Source organism: Squalius cephalus, assembly GCF_949319135.1.
Source record: "Squalius cephalus genome assembly, chromosome: 9".
NCBI classification, from domain to species: domain Eukaryota; kingdom Metazoa; phylum Chordata; class Actinopteri; order Cypriniformes; family Leuciscidae; genus Squalius; species Squalius cephalus.
This window is the reverse complement of record NC_137130.1, coordinates 6,311,139-6,318,550: the sequence shown is the minus strand read 5'-3', so window position 1 is coordinate 6,318,550 and position 7,412 is coordinate 6,311,139.

Genomic DNA, 7,412 nt, shown 5'->3' with positions numbered 1-7,412 from the left:
TCATTTAATTATGCCTGTTTTCATTTTAGTTCCTGTAGGCCTATGATCTACCATTCTGGACCTGAACCGGGACTGTTTTCAAGTCGTATAAGATATCAGATTGCCCCGGTTCACTCACAGTGTATTTATCCCTGCCTGGATATAAAACAAACTTAATGGATGCAGAGTGCACAAGTTACTGGAAACAAGCTGGAACTGTTATACGCTCGCTAATGAGGAGATAAACTGTTGCAAATTACTGGTATGAACACTACTAACCGCCACAGTATCACGTGGATGTGGTTTATTGATGATATTGAGTCATTTATGTTAGGCAGCTCTTTTTTCTCGTGCTTACCATGTTTTAATAAATTGTAGAAAATATTATCTAAAAAATAAGTCATATTTTTATTTGAAAATATATTAAAAATATTATTTTATACATTTGAAAACTATGTTTTATTTTGTACAAATATTGTGCATATCATGTTTTAATATATTGGATAACATATTATTTTAAAAAAAGTAATTTGTTTTTACAATATATTAAAAACATTATTTTATGAATTGTAAATCTATTTTTATATTGCATAAAGATATACAATGTTATTAAATGTAATGATATTGTTGCTTTTCTTTTATCACAATGACATGATATCACTGTATTTCACATAAACGATTTCATTTTATTTTGGTCTGAGCAGATGAACTTTAACATGAAAAACTGACAATTTATTTAGAAAAAATCATTAAGAATATTATTTTTCATTCAAGTGTTTCTTTCTCAAATGCTTAAAATAACGTGTTTATACCTTCTCAGAAATGTTGTCATAATCGATCATCTATTTTTAATTTTTTCCCGTCCTCAATATTACATTCCATCCTGTTTGTCTTTTAACCTTTTAAATAACAACAGTCACTTCCCTCATGACGTCATCCAAACAGGAAGTGACTTTATTTTGGAGGGAAAGCAACAGCACAAGCCTCTGTGAGTATGAGCTGTGGTTTGCTGTGTTTATAGTACTCTAAAACATTTAATCTTCTTTGATATGATAATACCAATATTTCAAAATATTAAAATGCACTAAAAGTTATGCGAACTCTCTATCCCTCAACAAGAAATTGCTAATCGTAACGCTTTATTTTTAAGTGTTTAAGTGTTTGGTACTTGACGTTTTTTTTTTTTTTTAAATCACATGTTTATTTCAAACTCAGAGCACTTCTTGTTTATTCTTACAGAGCCTGATTTAGTTCACCCCTAAATGTTAATTAATTTTTTTTTTTTTTTTAAATGCTTTATTGACAACAACAGGTAGCATGTACAGTGCCATATCTTGTATAACAAAAATATTTTCCATGCCTCAACAAAAAAGAACAAACTAGAACACACACACACAAAAAAAAAAAAAAAAAAAAAGGATGAGAGGGTACATAAGCATCATTTTACAAACAGATCTACATTATATATATAACAGTTCCATAGGATGTTACAATGTAATTTAAGTACAGAGAATATACTTTTCAGGTCAGCCCCATTCATTACATTTTATTTTTTATATTAAGTGAAAATGTTAAAGAAGGAGCATATATTAATCATTTTAATTGCTTTACTATTTTTAGATTTAGAGATTGCATCTATGTACATTTTAATCTCCTTTTCAAGCACCATAAAAAGAGGTTTGCCTTTTGTAAACTTGCATTTATGAATGTGAAATTTACATACAAATAAAATAAAATTTATAATAAAACCAGCGTCCTTTAAAGAGCGATCCTTTATATAAAAACCCATAATCACATGTTTATAAGATAAAGAAAATGTTCTTAAAATATTATTAGCAATGAAACCCTCCACATTATTCCAAAAATACTGGGTAAATTGGCAATACCAAAACAAATGTGAAATTGTTTCAGTGGAGCATTCACAAAAATAACATTTTAAATCAATATTAATTTAAAATTTTTGTAAGAATACCTTTGTGGGATAAACTCTATGAATTAATTTATATGAGATTTCTTTAACCTTATTTGTAAGGAGGAATTTTTTACTTGACGTGTATTTAGTTGAGCAAGAGCACTGACGGTTATTATCATTAAGTTTTTGTGGACTTGTGTAAAGTATGTTTCTGCCTTACTACTTTGTGTGTTTATCTCAAAACATCTAGTAGTACAGGTCCAGTTGAAACATAAAATATAAAATGTTTTTTTTGTTTTTTTTTTTTTTAATGGCTTTATGGCATATCTTGTTGGTGGTTCGCGTTTGTGTCATAGTTACAATGTTCTGTCAGTGATAGCAAAAGTAGCATGTATTGTCACCTTTTCTCAATCTCAATCACGTTTTAATTGTGTTGTCTGGGTGTTTGAATATTTACGATGCTTGAAAATGATTCTTCAGCTTGGAAATGTAGTCACCCACATGGTGAAAAATCGATGGAAAAATGTTGTCAGTGGAAGAAAGGTGTCTATGTACAAATATTTTGAGTAGGATGTGGTCTGTGAACATCAGTGTAGGAATTTTCTCGCACTCCATCATGTCTGCGTCACAATGAAAAACGCCTTAATTGGTAAATTAATGTCTCTCGTCGTGTAATGCTTCCATCTGTCTTTTATTCAGTCAGCCTTGTGGGCGTCGTACTGTTTACACAAACTAATGATTTCAAGCGTTAACATGTATGTTAATATGTAGCTGTGAGACTGTACAATGCTGTTTTGTGTGTGGTGAGCTGTCTTATTTTAGAATGTTTTTATATACTATTTTTATAGTATTTATAAATTTTTTGAAATAGCTTTTATTTTTATACTTGTTTTGTTTTTAATTTAGGTTTAAGTAATTTTGTGCTTTTGTCATTTTTTTAAAATTTTCACATTTTTATTAAACGTCTACTTGGCTTTAAATGTCTATCTTTTAGTAATTTTAGTACTTTTGTAAAATTCTTTTATTTCAGTTAGTTGCCAAGGCAACATTTTAATTTTTTAATGTACTATTTATATTTTCTTTCAGCTTTATTTTAATTAACAAAAATATATTTTTAAAGGGTTTGTTCTCCCAAAAATTCTGTCATTAATTACTCACCCTCATGTCATTCCAAAACTTTCGTCCATCTTCAGAACACAAATTAAGAGGATTTTTTTGATTTTTCTGAGCACTTTCTGTCCCTCCATTGACAGCTACGCAACTGCCACTTTTAAGCCCCAGAAAGGTAGTAAAGACATCATAAAAGTAATCCATGTGACTCCAGTGGTTTAATCTCAATTTTATGAAGCAACACGAAAACGTTGTTTGCTAAAAAAACCCATAATTTACCACTTTATTTAAAACACGTGTTCACACAACAATGTCTGCTTTCGCAACACCCATGCGTTGTGGTACTCTCATGAACGAGCGTTGAAGATTCATATTTTACGGCTTGGTAAGATTCATAACGGCTTGGTGTGTTCAGAGCCCGTCTCCGGAGAGTCTTGGCACTCCCTATTAAGTCCTATTGTACCGAATTTTGGTTGTAGTTCCACCAGAGCTCCACTGGGGGCGCTCGCAGGCGAGTGCAGAATGAATGGGAGTCTATGAGGCTAGACGGCTAAATTTGTCTCTTTCACCCGATTGCCGTTGAGAAATCTCAGATTTTATTGTAGATTTTGCAAGTTCAACATGGGTTATAGGACGAAAGTTGAATGAACTAGTACTTCTGTCCTTTCGATTTCTTACAGGTTGAGTTGTTGTTGCCCATAACACGCTAGCATTCTGCTAATGAACGCTGATTGGTCAGTGAAGGACTGATTACGACCAGAGATACCGCTTGATGGCATCATCGTGGCATCCGAAGCAGGACCAGAAAAAAACAAAACAAAAACTCTTCTAGCACATGTGTTTACCTGTGTCAGCTGTGTTGTGTGTTTACCTGTGTCAGCTGTGTTGTCGATGCCTCGAGTGAAAAGAAAGTGCAGAGCGCGAAAGCACCAAAGTGACTGAAGGATTGCCGTAAAGCAGTATCTCTGGTCGTATGATGTGTATGACGTCATTGACACTTTAAAAGACTTTTTAAAGCAAATAAGTGACTCCCAGCAATGTGTAATTTCTTTGCATCTCCTTTCGAATACAACATTCAAATTACTAGAAAAAGAAAAAAGTGGAGAAAAGTGGATTTTGATGGGTATAGCGCCATAGATCTCCATTCATTCTGCACTCACCTGCGAGCGCCCCCGCATGGACAGAGACGTGTTACTGCAGCCAGTCCAGAAACCGGAAGTAACCAGAGAGCGCCAATTCTCTTCATATTAGACATTCTCTGGTGTGTTCCAGGCTTTACAGGTTTCCTCTTGCTATATATAGCCATTTAAATTGAGTATTTTCTGCACCACTAGCAATAGCAAAATAATGAATTGTCCAAAAGTGCTGACTTCGGTACCAAGTAAAATTTTTAAAAATGTGATTCTTTGAACACTGTTTAGCGGAATCGTAAACACCTCTGATTGGTCATTGTGTTCACGAGCTCATCGAATATGTCTGTGATTGGTTACAATGATCACGCGTCAAAAACATATTGTAAAAATACATCACTGACGCTCTTCACCGAGCGCTTGCACAGATCCAGACGGGAGCGTTTGCTCCAGCTCCCGTTTTTTAAAAACACTTTCAAACACTTCTGTCTGCTCTCAAACGCTCCTGTGCTTTGATCATTGTAGCCAATCACAAGCCGCGTTTCCATTAGCCTACCCTTCAAATTGCGCAAATTGAAATTGCGAATTGAAAATACGCTCAATGGAAACACGTCAATTTTGCTAAAACTCCCATTTATCGCAAAAAGGTTTTTACGCTCACATGAGGTGGTTTTTCAGGCAATTCGAAAAAGAAATATTTCGCAAAACTGCAATGGAAACAGTTTTTGCGCATTTACAGGTCACCTGACATAGAAGGCGCGGTGTGTTTGGACAGAATAGCCTACGAGACGGAGTTCTTTATTGAATTCATAAAAGACAAAAGAATGACAGAAATACTGGATTCTAAACCTCAAAGAAATGCCACAATCAAGACCTCGGAGCAGAAATGAGTGAGAAAAACCCAGAAACACTTCATATGTGCCGCTCACAGACATGGGTCTTTCCTTGCCATTAATGCTTGGATAACACGCCTACGTTTCCTTCTATTAATAATAATAATGTCTAGTGCGGTACGTGGCTGTGATATATAGCTTATATAAACTTACCAACGTCCGTTGCCATGATTTTTGGAATGACTTATCGCGAGAGGATAAAATGACGTTTTAGTCGCATAACATCGGTTAATGGAAACGCCGTCATTTCGCTATAGTTTTTTATCGATATTTAGAAAAAAATCGCAAAAGTTTTGCACAAATCTTTAATGGAAACGCGGCTACAGACATATCCGATGAGCTTGTGAATACAATGGCCAATCAGAAGTGTTTACGATTCCGCTCAAAGCGTCACAATAAAAAAAAAAAAATTGTTTCTAGTTTGAACTAGTTTCCTGAACACTTTCATCGGTTGGTCAAACAGATAGTAGGCCATGCCCCACTGGTTGAGTCTGTGTTGATTGAATCACTATAGGCTGAGGTGCTGTCAGCTTTTCTTTAAGTTCTACATAAAAAGTAAGTGTAGAATTGAGGCATAGTTTGTGTCCAGATGTTTTAAGATTGGCCAGTACTACTGGTCACAATGATCCATCTTTCCATAGTTCATCTCGGCCTAATTCCTGGGATTACATGGCTTGCCTGATGAATAGAAGCAGCATCAGAGAGACAATGAGGCCGCTGGATGGCTTGAACTCACACAGCTAATTCTTTTCTAAAGCTCTCCCTCATGTTCAGCCACCCAGTAAAGCCCTCAGGCATATGTATGTGTATATATAACATAAAGAAACATGCACTTTATGTGAGAAGTGCTATTTGTATGATGCACATATGTTCCAAATTGGTAATTTATGATGTTTTATTTTGTTTGTGTTGGATCCTACGTAAGGCAGCGCACTAAACTTTGAAACAGTAATGGTGATCAAAGTTGGGGAATAATAAAAATGAATTATAGCTTGTAATTACATCTTTAGCAGTGTAATTATTTTACTGTACTAATTGCTCTCAAAAAGTATTGCACTTATTACATTCTAAATCCCATATCAACTTCGACCAGTACAATACAAGGAATGATACATGAAACTGCTCTTTTAATTCTTTCAAATAAATATAGAGTATTTAAACAAAGTTTACATTAAAACATAAATTGTATCATTAGATGTTAAATTTTGATGTTTAATTCTCTAGTGTTTTAAATAGAATTGTTGGCATATAACATTTAATGCAATTACACCAGAAGTAACTAATTAAATTACAGAAAAAATTAGAGTAATCCCTTACTTTACTTTTTCAAGGGAAAAGTAATTAAATTACAGTAATTCATTTCTTAGTAATGCATTAAACCCCAAACTGATGGTGATCAAAGCAGGTTGCTTTCTGAGGGTGTCCAGCTAAAATGTTTGTTTATAAGTTTTGCTGATGCTCATTTATAGTTCATATTTCTTGCTGATGCATGAGTGTCCTTCTCTAGAAATGTTTCATATGATCTTTCTGATCCTTTCCCTCTCAACCATCATTTCCCACAATATCAGAGTACACAGAGACGTTAAAAGCAGCATGAGAAAAATATCATTAATTTAATGCAAAATCAGTATTGCATTGTTTGTCTTTCATTTGTATTTCTGATGTCTGTTGGAATGTTTGGCCCAGGGACCGTGCACATTCTTAGAGGTCAAAGCTGTGGCTTTTGCTGGCACAATATATTCTTCCAGACAACGCATGTAGAATTTGTTCTCAGCTAACCCACGTTTCCTGACCTTAAAAAAAGCACAGGGTTGTCTAAATCATTCCTGACTGAATATTATCCTAGATTATCCAGAAGATTTTTTAAAGGACATTATAAGATGGATAGCTGTGACTGGACCCAGATGGAATTTGCAGACTTTTCTTGGCAAAATCAGTGGATTTCTATGGAACAGGTTTTATACATGTTTTAGACTTTTTTTTTTGGAATATTTCAATATTTAGCAAGAATGCATTAAATAACAGTAAATACATTACAGTATCATTTTACAAAATAGTTATATTTTAAATAAATACTGTTCTTATGAACTTTCTATTCATCAAAAAAAAATCTGATTTTTTTTCATCATGGTTTCCACAAAAATATTAAGCAGCACAACTGTTTCCAAAACTTATAATGATAAAAAAAAATAAAAAAAAAATATTGAGCAGCATATCAGCATATTAGAATGATTTCTGAAATATCACGCAACACTGATTACTGGAGTTGGAAATTCAGGAGTAAATTACATTTTAAAATCTATTAAAATCGAAAAGTTATTTTAAATTGTAATAATAGTTCACATAGGGCTGCACGATTAATCGCAATTTACATGTAATCGCACTTAA